Source organism: Mesoplodon mirus, assembly GCF_964341445.2.
Source record: "Mesoplodon mirus genome assembly, chromosome: 2".
Classification (NCBI taxonomy): Eukaryota; Metazoa; Chordata; class Mammalia; order Artiodactyla; family Ziphiidae; genus Mesoplodon; species Mesoplodon mirus.
The window spans coordinates 110,286,376-110,302,537 of record NC_138977.1 but is presented as its reverse complement, the minus strand read 5'-3'; the positions used below and the strand labels follow the sequence as shown (position 1 = coordinate 110,302,537).

Below are 16,162 nucleotides of genomic sequence, written 5' to 3'. Positions count from 1 at the left end.
TGACAGAGAATTCTGTGGGTGAGTATCAGGCTGCTTTGGAGAGGGTGTGCAGGAAAGGCCTGAGGAGGGGACATTTGGAGATTGACATGAGAGTTCCTCTGGCAGAGGGTAAGTACAAATAGGAATGAGATGAGGAGGAACTTGGCATTATTTGAGGAACAGAAAGGAAGCTAGTATGGCTACAACTGTGCTATGCAGAGTTCTGCACAAGATAAGGAACAGTCTGCGACAGGATAAGGAACTTGCACCAGATTGTAAGTCTGTGCACCCTTTCTTTCTCAAGAAAGACTTACTATATTAAAAAAAAAAAAGTTAACTGAAATAAAGAACATGCTTAGTAACACAGTTGCTTTAAAATCTGGATCAGATTTTTTTTTTCTTTTTTTAAAAATTTATTTATTTTTGGCTGCATTGGGTCTTCGTTGCTGTGCACAGGCTTTCTCTAGTTGCGGCGAGCGGGAGCTATTCTTCGTTGTGGTGCTCGGGCTTCTCATTGCAGTGGCTTCTCTTGTTATGGAGCACGGGCTCTAGGCACGTGGGCTTCAGTAGTTGTGGTGCACAGGCTCAGTAGTTATGGCTCGCGGGCTCTAGAGCGCAGGATCAGTAGTTGTGGCGCATGGGCTTAGGTGCTCCACAGCATGTGGGATCTTCCCGGATCAGGGATCAAACCCATGCCCACTGCATTGGCAGGCGGATTCTTAACCCGTGCACCACCAGGGAAGTCCCTGGATCAGGTTTTTTATCTCATTGCAACAGGCAACAAAAAAATCCTCAGACTAAGACCAGTCCATGGACTATACTTGATCACTGGTTTGGAGAGAAGGGCAGGATGGGGGTTTGGTTATAGAGGTGGGCAGAGCCACATTAGGCCCAGGTGGACAAGTGAAGGTCAACTCTTCACTAAAATGCCATAAAATGCATGTAAAAAAGTCAAGTGGGGCTTCCCTGGTGGCGCAGTCGTTGAGAGTCTGCCTGCCAATGCAGGGAATACGGGTTCGTGCCCCGGTCCTGGAGGATCCCACATGCCGCGGAGCGGCTGGGCCCGTGAGCCATGGCCGCTGGGCCTGCGCGTCCGGAGCCTGTGCTCCGCAACGGGAGGGGCCGCAGCAGTGAGAGGCCTGCGTACCAAAAAAAAAAAAAAAAAAAAAAGTCAAGTGACTTCTTCAGACACTTAATGAGAGTTTCAGCATTTGGAATGGTACTTAGAGAACAACCACGCTGCCCTGAGGTGGAGGTGATGTCACCCATCAGCTGACTCGGGAATTCAGACATTTGCTTATGCACACCAGCTTCAGACTGTGTAATTCAAAATCACATCTCAGTAGGTGTGTATAGCATGATCCAGGCGTGTGTTCATTCTGCAAATGCCAAGAGCCAGTGGCTGAGGTTGAACACCAGTGGCCCATGTTTTGTTTGATCCACACAACATTACTGGGTAAAAAAATCAAATTAACTGCCAACGTTTAAAAAACTTGACAGCTGGGCTTGTATTCCCACAAGGCAGACTCTTAGAAGGGGAATGGGCTTACCCAGTACCTGCCACCCCTTCGTGTCTTCTACCTGACTTGTATATTAATTGTGGGTTATGCTATACTAACGAATGACCGAAGAATCTCAGTGGCTGACTAGAAAGGTTTATTTCTGGCTCACGCTGCATGCCCACTGTGGGTCGACTGAGGTTCATCTTCACTGCAGGCCAGGGAGCAGTCCCTCTGTGGAGCAACTCTGGTGTTGAAGTAAGAGGAAAGGGAGCATGAAGAAAAATACACTATCTACATGGCCTTGAATGGGTTACGGTTTCACAGGCTTTTCCATAGATACTCATTATTTACTTGCTTTCAGCTCCACCTGGCAAGGCACACCAGCCACGATGGCAGTGTTAGTGAGCCAGGCTGTGAGGCAGCTCTAGCACTGCTCTTTATTGCACTAAGCATTGACTTCCAGAGGGTGGGATGTATGCCCAGACTGAGCATCAGTGTGTATTGCAGCATCGCTGGGGTCTGGCAAGACAACCATAAAGAACAATAAGTGATGAGGCCTGTGAAGGGTATTTATTATACCCTCTGTGCATCCATCCAGCTTTGCTCTTGGGACTGTGGAAAACACAGTCCTTGTTCTTGGAAATGCAAGATGTCCAGAGGAACCATCAAGGATGTAGACTTGAGTGCTGGGTGCCTATGGGGTACTCGTTTAGTTCACCTGAGCTACCAGTGTGGGTTGGCATCAGCAGGGGAGGCTTGGTGAGGCCATCAGAATTAGGGGGGACTTGACGTAGGGAAGGTGAAGAACATTGAACATTAGTTGAAAGTTTCAACTGTTTTCACCTAAATTTAGAATCTTTGGAAGCAAGATGGCTTGTCTTCTCTTGTAGAGTTTTAAAAATACCTTTGAAATGTTTTAAAGTTTTCTACTGAAATTTATACTTTTGTCAGGCTTGAGTCTCACTTAACTGTGAAGAGCAGGTGTGCGCAGGGGCTGCCTGAGCAGCATGGGCCGTTCCTCTCCATCCGTCACGGCCTGCCCTGTTCTCCAGCATGCACTGCTGCAGAGGGGCTGCTAGGAGTTTTGTTTCCACAAGTCATTCCAGGGCTTCCTTTCCTGAGGAGCCCTAGATTTAGATTTCACGCAGAAGCTATTTATGTCCTCCTCATTTTGAGGGCAGGGGGCAGGAAATTGATGTATCCTGTCCCCAGGAGAGCACCTGAAAAGTGGCAGGCAGTGACTACACGTTGTTGAATGAGATGGACGGATGGATTTGGAGAAGCACATGATTCATCTTCCTCTTCCCAGTCACTCACTCTTTTATTCCATCTTCTTATTGGCCCTGAGGGAGACAGGAGGAAAATGAGGTAGATGTTTGGCTTGCCATAAAGAAGGAAGAATTTAAATAGACTCTCATCAATTTGCCTTCTTCTTCTTCCTCCCATTAGATCAGAGACTGGGGATAGAAATGAATAAAGCAGATTGAGTTTTAGAAGCTGTAGGGTAAAGAGGGACGGTGGTGAACAGTAAAACACAGCTTGTCCAAAGGAGGCACGTGTGGTTCTGCTCTACCTGGTTGTTGTCCTAAGGCATTTCAGGAGCAGCATTGTCACTTCTTCAGATTTTAAAAAGAAGCTGAAATCCCCTTTTCCTCTACAATCTCCTGATTTTTAAAAAATGTTGTTTTTTCTCAAACTCTTTGTGGTCCAAACAAAGCGTTGCTGTAGGCTGGATTTGGTCCAAGGGCTTCTAGGGTGTCATTTCTGAACCTCTGGTCCTTTACGGGCCTAACACTTAGCAACGCTGAGGTGGAACTCTTGAGGTGGTCACACTTTTTAAAAATTTTGGATATTATGTCTGAAAGAGAGGAGGCTCGGCTGACTTTTTTAATAGAGACGAGGGTTCACGATGGGTTCTCCACTCTCTCGCCTGGTTTCTCAATGGCCTGTCAGTGATGAGGATGAGGACTAAAGCCCATGGCCATGGGAGAGTTGCCTAATTCAGCAGTGTGATGGATGTGCTGTTTGCTTATGAGGTAAACCCAGTTATTTACGACTTTGTGGCTAACAAGGGAATTGTGCACCTGGAAAGGGCTAGTGGAGGACGGTGACACAAGTCAGTCCTTGGTGAGTTAAGTCACTAGAATCAGCAACAGTGTTTTCTTTTGATTCACAGCTTGCTTGAACCTGTAAAGAAAGTGGTGCACAAGATGGTGCCCAGAGTAACATTTCCCATTTACTGTTCCTTGCCCTTTGACATTTGTGGATTGATTCATTCATGTACTCAATGCATGTTTTTTTTTGAGTACTTATGTATGAGGTGTCAGGCAGTATTCTAGGTTTTGTGGATACAGCAGAGAACAAAACAAAGGCCCTCCCTTCAGCGTGCTGTGCACTGTGGTGTGAAGACCTGGGGGTGTGCCTCACATGCTGGAACTCTTTTGAAAAGCTGGCAAATCATCATTCCTTCCCAGCTCTCAGAATTATGCCCTTGCTTGAGTTAGATGTCAGGAGAAAAGTGGCAGTTGAGGATGGCAGGGGAAATTAGGCCAGGAGATCACCTGTTTTTCTGGATGTCAACAAGATGTTCTAAGGTGGTCCTGGAGAAAAAGTCCTAATAGTTCTTGCTTCTGGGGTTCCTCCTGTGGCCCAGTGGTTCCTCACTCCTTTCGAACCCCCTGAGGGTATTTATCTCTACTGTGCTTGGGAACTCCTCTGGAATTGGTGAGGAGTCTCAGGATGTCCTGTTGGAAATGCAGCCCACAGGGTGTTTATTCCTTAACACAGGAAGCACCAAGGGATAAGGAATAAAATTTCTTCACTTCAGGTTCCCCTACTTGTCGTTATTATTCATAGCTGTCAGTCACTGAGTGTAGCGGATATAATGGCAAATTTCTTTTTGCTCCTATGTTGAACTGTCTGCATTTAATTCTGTTGAAAAAAGTGAAAGCTATTGGGCCTGTTACTAAGAATGCTCGTCGGAGTCCACCCTGTTATTTATTGATTGATTTTGTATTGGTGCACGGTTAGCCGGATCAGCTTTTGTCTCTGTTATTGAAAGAACTCTTGTAAAGTTGGCCTCGAATCCCAGTGTTGGAAATGTTTACTTATGGACTGTTTGATCATTAATTCGTGAAAGAGAAGCAGTGCCCTATGACCAGGAAATCACACATCTTTTAATACGCCAGGGCCTCTTTAACAAATCAAGAACTTCCAGAGTCACCCAGATAGGAAGTTAGCATTTAGATCACTGGTTTCTTCAGAAACTCACAGGATGAGTTATCATTCCTGTGATTTATATTTCTGGGCTTCTCACATATCCCTGTCGTATAGCCAGATGTGACTTGATGCTCATAATAATAAAGGCAAGCAGACAACTTTTTCTGTTCGTTTATTTGCCCTGGGAAAAAACATGTCTTGATGGGACCCCAGAATGGTACCAAAATGAACATGGTGGAACGTCAGGATGCCAAGGCAGAATTTATTAATAGAAGGCTGGCTGCTTATGTGTTCAGTGAAGTAGATCCCTCTTAGAAATGGTGAAAAAACCCTGCACAGTATATTGCCATAACTTAGCAATACAATAATGATAATACATTTAAATTTAAGAAACTCAGGAATTTGGTAGGATTATAAAATTGAAAAACACAGCAAATATCAGGAATATGTCAATCACAGTTCATTTTTTTTAACAGCAATGGAAATCAAGGAAAGCTAAAATACATTTTTATAAGCTAGCAGGCTGAAGACTGTATATAACACATGCCCGCATTCAATCCATGCATACATATATAAATATATACATACACGATGTATATATACGATGTATATGCAAATAAAATCTTGATTATCCTACTTTGGATACTTCTCTTTTTGAGTAAATTTATGAACTTTTGCTTGGCCTGAAGTTTAGCCCATCACGTGTCCAAATTTTCAGGTATATAAACATAACAACCATTTAATACCCAAACAAGTACACTTCACTGAATTTCTAGTTCAGGGTAAATACCTTTCTGTCAAGGACTGTGAGTCAGAAATTCGTAACACTTAGATGGGAAGTTAGGATACCTGGATTTTAATAAATCTTCCTGGGGTCTTGGTTTGCTCATCATAAGATGATTTTGACGCAGGGCTAAGGGCGCCAAATGAATATCTTTTTATTGGGGATGCCGTGCAAATGCAGTCTAGCCCCATTCTTTATGCACAGTAGATTCCCTATACATGTGTTCTGCATTGATACTGAAACCTGACTGGGAACAACTTGTCCTGTTTGGCAATAATCCTAAATGACAGAAAATCTGTGACATTGCTGAATGGCTCTAAGCACCCATTGAATATTTATACAGGGACTATTACTATCAAAGACAGTATCTACTTCATAAAGTTGTTATGAGGACTGAGTTAATAAACGCAACATACTTAGAATAGTCTGGCATACTGTGAGCATTCCAGTTGCAGCAATGGTGATGACAGTTGCTCCTACCACCATTACTATATGCCAGGCTCTGGGCTAGAATAAAAATTAAAACAGACACGGTCTCCGCCTTGTTGAGTTTATCATGTAGTGCCTGATCATAAACTCCAGCACCTACAGGCCAGTCAGGGCACTCACAGTGTGAGAAGTGGGGACGGGACTGTGGTGCCTGGAGACCCCAGGCCTGGCTGGAGCGGGCAGGGTCAGTGTGGCCCAGCAGGTTGTTGCCTTCTGGCAGTGAGACTTGTGGTTGCTAAATCTTGCTTTTAAGAGAAGTTAGAAATTTGGGTTATTATGTGAAATCTCCCAGCTTACAAGCACGGACGGTGAATGTCAATTTAAAAACGATTGCTTTATGGGCTACAGACAACTGCTGTCTGAATGGTTCCTGGAAGTGCTATTTTACAACTTCTGTACGTGCCAGCTGTTACAGCCCAAATTCTCCACGTTTTGGGGGGCAGCTCATACCAGCTGTGGGCAAAGATCACTTGTCAGTCAATCTGTAATTTTTGGCTTCTCAATGAAATGCACAGAATTTGTGTTAAGTTGGGAGTTGGCAGGGCAAGACTGAATGTTGGGGACTATCTCTTTAGTGACCACAGAGGCAGAGGCACGAAACGGGCTGGTGAGGAAGATGGCTGCGGCCAAGTGACAAGGAGTTAAGACAATTACCTTTTGCCAGAGAACACAAGGACACTGTAGAGCACAGATAGGTGAAGAGTTTAACACAATTTATTTTATGCTTAAATAATCGACTAGGTCATCCAGTGTATGGTTTCTCATACATATGTCATTAGAGCTATGTGTCAATAAATGCTGATTTTATATGAATATAATCAACAAATTAAAGAATTTCACCAAAACCCAAATAAAAATGCCCTTTAAAACACAGCAGCCTTATTAACCTAATATGACATGGCTAGAATGGTTACAAATGATTGGCTTACTGAAAGGTGTCTACATCTTACAGCCAGTACACGATACAGGAATAAGTTTACAGCGTGCTGCCATTCTACTAGCTAAGAATTTCTGTGCAGTCCACTGAAAATACCCCTGACAGGGGCCTCTTATGAGCACCATCCACCTCTAAAGCGGCAAGCATTACCCTTTTAAGCACTACCAGCACCCCCTCCCCCTAAAGCAACTACCGTATAGGTTATTTTTTTTTCATTTTTAGGTCATTTCATTGAAAAATTGGCAATAGCAACAAATATTAGATGAAGGGCTTTGTGTTTACAGATAAAATCTTCTGTGTTGCAGTATACTGTAGTGTTTGCAAAATTGGAAAAGAGTTAATCAAAATAAGGTGATACACATGCATCAAAATATTAGTATTCTGAAGAAAAATTTTTTTCACAGAACTACAGAATTCCTCATTTTGGGAATTATTTAAATTTGCAGCAGATTTTAAAGATTTGTTTTTTTAAAATCAAGCTAGCAGTTTTGCGTATACAAACATTATAATTGCTAATATACAAGAATCGGTGAAGATCCCCCTACCCATCACCCCTCCTCCTTCTTTTGGGGTGAAGTCCCTTGAGACCCCCGTTATGTTAAATGCATCTGCAATATTCTCTTTGTGTTCTAAGAGGCAGTGCCTTATTGACATTTATTCCATTTTTCTGTTAGAATTTATACAGTGTTATTATTTACAGCAAAACTATAGATGTTTTAAAAAAGAAACAAGTAGTGTTTATACCCTGACAGTTTGGGTCCAAGAAAAATAAGGCGAGCTGTTGTGGATTTAGTAATTTTAGTGTTTCTCCATGATTTGATCATTCCATCTCCTTCTGTCTCTTCTGGCGGCAGGAATTTCTTCCTTTTGTAAATGACACCAAATTACTTGAGATAAACTGGTAACAGCATGGCTTCTCGTATATACACTGCATTGCTAATTGCACACGTGCCAATCCTGGGAATGAAAGTGAATTTTCATGCTCTGTAAATTGGCTCATGCTAAATTAAAATGTGGGTGGTTTTCTTTTCCTTTTTTTTCTTTGTGCATAAAAAAAAAAATCATGCCATTAATGTGTGGAAGCAGCAAACACACACACCCTTCTCCGTAAATTTTTACTTCCTGCTGACTTATCTTCCATGAATTTCTCAATACTGGCAATAAAAACAGTATGATCCTGTGGATAGAGAAACAATAGGTGGTGAGTTTAGCTTTTTTTTTTTTCCCTCTTCCTTTTATTTATTTTAAAGAACTTGCCAAAATCTTCCTTGCCATTCAGCAGAAATGCCTCAGAGAATGGGGGCCCTCGACTTCCTAACGGGGTGGTTTAACATAGTTTTGACTGAGGGGATTTGCTAGATGCCTCAGAGAACAAAGCCCTGAAGTGTGCTAGAAAGCTCTTGGAAGGCAATGACCTTCTCTGGGTGACCCTGTCCCCTCCACAGAACATTGTTTCCCATATTAGGGGTTTCAGGGATGGAGTCAGAAAGACCCTCTTCTAGTTCTGAAGTCTCTGATGCTCAGGTCACTCATTCAGGTACTGGGGAAAGCCATTTGCAGACCTCTGGGCCTCAGTCTTATCTGTGAAGTAAGGAGGCTGACAAAGGTGCTCTGAGATTTCCATCAAAATGTCTTGGGTTTTCAAGGGCACACTGGGTCAGGGATATGGAGTCAGGATGGAGCATCTCGGTCATGCCTCTATGTTGTATAATAAGCCTCTCACCCTGCAAAATGCAGCCTTTCAAAAAGGGAGAACAGTGTCCTTACTTCATTTACTATGAAATTGCTTTTCCATATGCAAATTCAAATTAAAGACTCTCTTCTGCCATTGCAAAGAATACCTTCCCTTCTCCTGCCTCATGTCAGTCATGACAGGATAAATCAATTCTATTTGAGCTTTTTTATGGAGACTCCACTAAGAACATCTTGCCTTACTGGATAATACCTGCATAAAGTATCAGTGTTTTACAGCCAGTCTTAATAAGTCAAAATAAATTAACATCCTTTGGCAGAGGTTTTCACTCTTGTGCAGTATTGTTCTTGGTAGGAATTCCTCCTCCATAAAACAAAGTTCTTCCTTCGTATGTCCCTTCCTCCCGATCAGTGTGAAAGGGTGACACCTGAATGCCTGCCCAAGAACAAGACATAGCCCCTAGAGAAAAGGCGAGTCAGGCAAGATGAATTTTGGGAACAACGCTGTTCACTCACATACATGCAACAGACTATTTTTGCAGGTCCAGGAGAACCTTTAGAATTCTGCTTCTGTCGGGGCCTAAAAGTGTTCTCAGTGACCTTGAGGTTGTTTACTTACCCCAGACAAGTTTCTTTCCCTTTAGATGGATCACCCAGGCTACCTTGGCTTCTGTAAACATGTTAGTACAGCACTTCCTCTGTCTGCCCCACCATGGTCCTGCCTTCCTTTTTTGTATTAAAAGTGGCACTGACCTCCATGCCCCAGCTCACTAAAGCTTGGAGCCAAGAATATCAAAGTATCAGTTCCTTCTGGGGTGATTTCAACACCTGCCCCACTCCCATGACTCTGCAGAGGTTCCAGAGAAGGAAAGTGACTCATTTGGGCAGGCCATGTCCCAGAGAATGTGCAAATCAGAGCAAGAAGATCAGGATTTTCTCACCTCTGCTTTTACCATCTATTCCTAATCTTCCAGGCACCAGGCTTCTCAGATGGTCCTATGATAATGTTACCCTGGTGATCTCACTTTGTTTTCTTAGGGAGAATTCTTAGCAATTTTTTTTTGTAATTGACCCTCCCCCCAACTTTTTACAGCTTAACTGATATATAATTTATATACCATATCATTCATCTATTATATATAGCTTGATAATTTTTAGTAAATGTATATAGATGTGCAGTCATCACTACAGCCCAGTTGAACTTTTTTTGTTTTGCTTCATCTTCCAAAAACCAATCCAGCTTCCCAATTAATCTTGCAACAAGAAGCAAGGTCTTTCTCTTAGCACCTCAATGCAAGCAAACATTATCTTTCTAGAAATAGTGGATATGTTTCTATAATTTAAAAAAACTATTACTTATGCCCATTTATATTCAGGTATAATGTGGGTGATAGTTTAAAAAGTTGGGTGTTACTTCCCCTTATAAATCTCTCGTTCTTGGTCACGCAATCAGGGTGTGTAGGCCCCAACTACATGGGGTGCAGGAAGGTTATTCACTGGGCAAAAGCCTATACCAAGAACAGTGTTGCACAAAAAGCATGAGCGTTTTGGCTGACTGGCTGTGGACCTGTTATGAAATATTGACAGTGTATAAACTGTGATGAGATCGCCATCTGATGGAAAGGTGCAAGGGCAGGATCCATCAAGCTGACATTTCAGAAATAGAATTTGGGTCATCTTCTCTTTCTGGGTTTAGATAATGGATCTGAGAGAGAAGCATTTGCATTGAGGAATCTATCTATCCTTGGGTTTTCATGCTTTTCAAACCCAAATGTAGTGGAAAACAAGTCAGGAAACCAATTGTTCCGTTTAGTCATTTCACTATACATTGTTTTAATTTTAAGAAACATTTAAAATATAGAAAAACAGCTATTCATTGGATTCTCATGGTTATATTTCAGGTTATATTTCACAGATGAATGTTGTACTTTCCATATCACATTTTCAAGTCAGGAATATATTTAGGTTAAAACCAACCTTTCCTCTATAGGTTCACATACTGGTGGTATTTAGCCCCTGGTGGCTAGCTAAAAAAAACCCCAACAACAACAACCCCCCCCCCACACACACACACACCCTTACACCTTTAGCGCTCTGCAGTTCATCCCAATAAACCTTCTCATGCTTAATGCCCATACTCTCCACTGAAAAGCATTGTTTGACAATCTCCACTGGTTCTCAAACTTGGGTACACATTAGAATTATCTGGGGAGATTAAAAAAAATCCCAGTGTCCAGGCCACTTCCCTTACCAGTTTACTTAGAATTTCTAGGGGTGGTGCCCAGCATCAAACACTTAAAAAAAAAAAAAACCAAAAAACCTCTGTAGATGATTCCGATGTTCAGCCAAGATTAAGGGCCAGTAATATGTTCTGGAGCAGCACTTCCCAAAGCTTACAGTGCATACGTGTCACCCAGGGATCTTCAAATGTGGATTCTGATCGAGGAGTCAGGGTGAGCCCAGAGATTCTGTCTTTCTAACAAGACTCCCAGGTGATGCTGATACTGCTGGTCCACAGATCACACTTGGAGGATCTAGAGGATCTAGACTACATGCCAGTCATCAACCCGTTGGTTTCCAACTTCCTTTTCTTTGCTCATGATTTCATATCCACTTATAATCCCCTGCTGTCATCTTCATTTATCTCTAACTTCTCTTTACTCTTCAAGTGTGTTTCAAATGCCATCTCCTTGAAAGTGTGGTCTATCTTCTCCCTAGTGAGATCCACCTTTACAGCCTCTTTTTTTTTTTTTAGTATTTATTTATTTATTTGGCTGTACTGGGTCTTAGTTGTGGCATGCAGGATCTTTAGTTGCAGCATGTGGGCTCTACTTCCCTGACCAGAGATCAAACCCAGTCTCCCTGCATTGGGAGCGCAGAGTCTTAGCCGCTGGACCACCAGGGAAGTCCCTGTAGGCTCACTCTTACTCATCTTTAAAGACTTAGCTTTGTTATGTCCTAAGGAAAAGTCTTTTCTGATATGCCTTCCCTATAGCCCACTGAGAACAGAGAATTTGTTGTTCTAGTTCTCTTCCTAACCCACCTCTCTCTTTCCTTTCCTTCTCCTTTTCTCTCTCTCTTCTTCAGGAAGTCATGGGGCTAAAAACATTTTTTCCTAAGCATTAATTCTAACTACTTTATGTAATCATAATAAACTACTGCACCATTTAAAAATAATTCCCAGGGGGCTTCCCTGGTGGCGCAGTGGTTGGAAGTCCGCCTGCCGATGCAGGGGACACGGGTTCATGCCCCGGTCCGGGAGGATCCCACATGCCACGGAGCGGCTGGACCCGTGAGCCATGGCTGCTTAGCCTGTGCGTCCAGAGCCTGTGCTCCGCAATGGGAGAGGCCACAACAGTGAGAGGCCCACATACCGCCAAAAACAAAAACAAAAACAAATAAAAATAATTCCCAGTTTGTGTAGATGTGTTCTTCAACTAATACCAATAAGTGGGACTTAATTTTTGTTTGTTCTTTTCTAGTGACTTGTGATTAAAAAAATATCTGAGGTCACAGGGCCAGTTTTAAAAAAAATGAAAAGTAATTACTGGTAAAGTACTGATGTACATGTTGGCTACAGAAGAAAAATATAACCCTAATAAAGATGTATAGTTAACTTAGTAGTACAACTAATAATGTTGTTGTTATTAAATGTTTATGATGTGCCAGGCACTGTTCTAAGGTGGAACTCATTTAATCCTAGTAACAGTGAGGTACCACCTCTTCCATTTTACAAATAAGAAAATAGAGCCATACAGCGATTATACTGGTGGCACACTTAGAACATGGGCGAGCCAGAAGTGGAAGTCAAGCCACCTGGCTCTAGACCCCTGCTTTTGGTTAATTAGGGATTTTTTTTAAAGGGAAAGAAGAATGAAAAACACTACATAAAAACATTATCTACTTCAGATGAATTCTGGAAAATATTCTGGAGGGCAGGGTCCTGAATCTGGAGTGAAGCAACTCAGACCATAGTTCTGACTTCCTGGAAGCAGAATCAGGAGGTCTAGGTTAAAAGCCAAACCTGTCATTTATTAACTATAGCTTCGGCGATTTTGCTCTCTCTCCTTAGTAAAGAGGAATGAGAATACCTATTTTAATGATTTCCCAGGGCTACTGTGAGAAACGGGTCATATGAAATAATTGAAAGTGTTCTGAAGTATAAACCGACGTGACATGCAGAGGACTTCAGTGATGCTGCTGTCCCGACCTCTCCCACTGTTGTGTTCTAGCACACCTGGCGGCTGCTGCTCTATCCACTGGCCTCCTGAATCCAGGCTCTTCGGGTGCCAGTCTCGGCTCTTGTCTCACCTCTCTCTTTTTAAAAAATCTATATCATTTTTCAAGAATTGAAGTAGCGCTGATTTACAGTCTTGTGTCAGTTTCACGTGTATAGCACAGTGATTCAGTTACATATACATATATATTCTTTTTCACATTCTTTTCCATTACAGGTTATGACAAGCTATTAAGTAGAGTTCCCTGTGCTATGCAGTAGGTCCTTGTTGTTTACCTATTTTATGTACAGGGGTGTGTATATGTTCATCCCAAGCTCCTGATTTATCTTCCTGCCCCCGCCTCTTGGCACTACTAATGACAGCTGAATTTACTGAGGGCTTACTGTGGGCTTGCTAGTCACTGTTAAGTGACTGACATGGATTCACTCGTTTAATTCTAACAACAGTTCTGTGAGATATGTTACTCATCCTAATAGAGGCGAGGAAATTAAGGCACAGAAGTTAAATAAGCTGGCTAAGCTTACACAGCTAGTAAGCGTGTGATCTATGTTCACTCAGGCCACTTCTGTAACCACATTAAGATTGCTAGCCCAGATTTCTCTTCCTCATCACTGACAAATATTTAAGGCACTTCAGATTGACCTATTTCCGTCCCTAATTTTGTTTTCCTTTTCTTACATTCTATATTTTTGTTAGTGATTACACACAGGATCACAACCCTCACTCCCTCTATGGAATTAATCTGGTTGTTATACTTCTGAAATGTCCCTCACATCTGCCCTCTCCTTTCTGTTGTCTCTGCCCAGGATCAGGCCCTCATCCCGTCTCATAACTGGGGTCCTGGTGTTCAAACTCTCCTCACCACTAACTCCCTCTCCTACCACTAGGGTTACCTAAATCCCATCTGACTGTATTATTCTCCTTCGACAACACTTCCAGTGGTACCTTACTGTCTCTGGGATAAAGGCCAAACATCTGAGCATAGCACATATCACACTGCCCAGTCTTAAATCCTACCCTTTCTTCAAAAGCCAGTTCAAATATGCACTTCAAGAAGCTTTGCAAGATCTCCTCCATTGGTGTTTACTACATCTTCCAGTGGGTTCTCCTAGCAATTTGTTTATATCTTTTATTATAGCTCTATATTTTGATTTGTGTTACTTACTATCATGTTTGCCTCTTGGACTAGACTGTACAGTTATATGCCCTCAAGTGAGTGGTGATGCTGGGGATAATGTCTTTTTTTTTTAATATATTTTTTAAAATTGAAGTAGAGTTGATTAACAATGTTGTGTTAGATTCAGGTGTACAGCAAAGTGATTTAGTTATATATATATATATATATATATATATATATATATATATATATATATATATATATTCTTCTTCAGATTCTCTTCCCTTATAGGTTATTACAAAATATTGAGTATAGTTCCCGGTTCTATACAGTAGGTCCTTGTTGATTATCTATTTTATATATAGTAGTGTGTATATGTCAATCCCAACCTCCTAATTTGTCCCTCCCCCCACTTTGGTGACCATATGCTTGTTTTCTATGTCTGTGAGTCTCTGTCTTGGAAATAAGTTCATTTGTATCTTTTTTTTTTTTTTAAGAGTTCACATATAAGCGATATCGTATGATATTTATCTTTCTCTGTCTGGCTTCACTTAACATGATGATCTCTAGGTCCATCCATGTTGCTGCAAATGGCATTATTTCATTCTTTTTTTAATGGTTGAGTAATATTAGGATAATGTCTTCAACGCTGGACTCCCCCGACCACTTACACAGTGTGTGTCACAAACTAAGAAGTAAAGGAGCTATAAATGTGCATGGTCAGTTATTTACAAAAGCTTATCAGCTAATCTGCATTATAGGAAAGTTTCTTTCATCCACTGATACTAAACTGCATGGATTAAAATATTTTGGGTAAAACCAAACAAATATACTAGAGGACCAGGGACACAGGGGAAAAATGAGCAAGAACCAGCAAAAACAGTCCTGCATTGGGTTCCAATTTAGAATTATTATACACAGAATATGAGAGAACTACATTTATAATGCATAAGGGAATAAAAGTAAGATTAGAAATATCTTCAGAAAAGAATATGCTATGAAAAAAATTTTAAAAATATATACTAGGGCTTCCCTGGTGGCGCAGTGGTTGAGAGTCCGCCTGCCGATGCAGGGGACACGGGTTCGTGCCCCGGTCCGGGAAGATCCCACATGCCGTGGAGCGGCTGGGCCCGTGAGCCATGGCCGCTGAGCCTGCGCATCCGGAGCCTGTGCTCCGCCACGGGAGAGGCCACAACAGTGAGAGGCCCGCGTACCGCAAAAAAATAAAAATAAAAAATATATCTTAGAGGGCCGAGGCTGAATATGATTATAGATTAGAGGAGCTAGAACTGCTTGGAGATCTCTAGGAAGGAAGAGGTCAGAGGCAACCTTTTATAGCTCTCTATTCCTCTTCAAAATGTTGTTCTTTGGGGCTCGATCCTGAGCCCCTTCTTTGCTCACTTTCACTTTCTCTCTAGGTAATCCCACCTATTCTCTGGTGTTCCCTTTCTCTGATATTCAGTATTCACCTCTTTAGTGATAACACTCACATTTTTATACGCCTAGCCCAACCTTTCCTCAAAGCTCCAGACTTGTGTGTCGACAAAAGCCTGAGTGCTTGATATGCTTCTTAAAACCCATCCTGTTTCTTTTTCCACCACCCACCTGCTTACCCTTGAAACCTTGAGTCAAGGCATCATCCTTGACTCAACCCTTCTTCTCCATCCTAACCCCAAGCCATCAGATTCTGTTGACTTTCCTAAAACTGCTGCCCAGGTCCTAGCCCTGCCACCATGGTGGCTTAGTTGGCCTACAGCAATAACCTCCTAGCTCACCTCCTTCAGTTTATTCTTGTTTTCCCTCCAATCCTTCTCTACATAGCTGGTGTGCTTAAAAAAAATAAATAAGTAAAACATCTGGTCAGACTCTTGCTTAAAATCTTTCAAAGGCTTCACATTTTTTTAGAATGAAATCCAAATCCTATATTCTGGCCTGTGATGATGCATGTCTCACTTCATCATGGGCCTGCCTCACCCCCCACCAGCTCATCAGGCTCTGTTACACTCATCTTCTTTCATTTCCTCAAATGTGTTAGGCCTTTTCCCGCCTCAAGGCTCTTGCACACATTGTACTCTTTGCTGGAGTCTTCTCCTTCTCCCCATTCTTTACGTTGCTGGCACCACCTACGAGGTCTCAGCATACATGTCATGACTTCCGAGGGACTTCCCCCAGCCCCCAAGTCTAAATATGTTCCTGTGTTATTCT

The 16,162-nt window shown here is 42.1% G+C and overlaps 1 protein-coding gene across 1 annotated transcript in view; it reads right to left on the bottom strand.

Moving 5' to 3' along the window:
- Positions 1-6,674: 6,674 nt before the first annotated feature.
- The window catches only part of ANK3 (ankyrin 3), a 337,518-nt gene continuing 328,030 nt past the window's right edge, over positions 6,675-16,162 (bottom strand). Inside the window, exon 45 of the mRNA XM_082643157.1 lies at positions 6,675-8,087. The gene's annotated coding sequence lies outside the window, so the exon portion shown is untranslated. The remainder of the gene's footprint in view (positions 8,088-16,162) is intronic.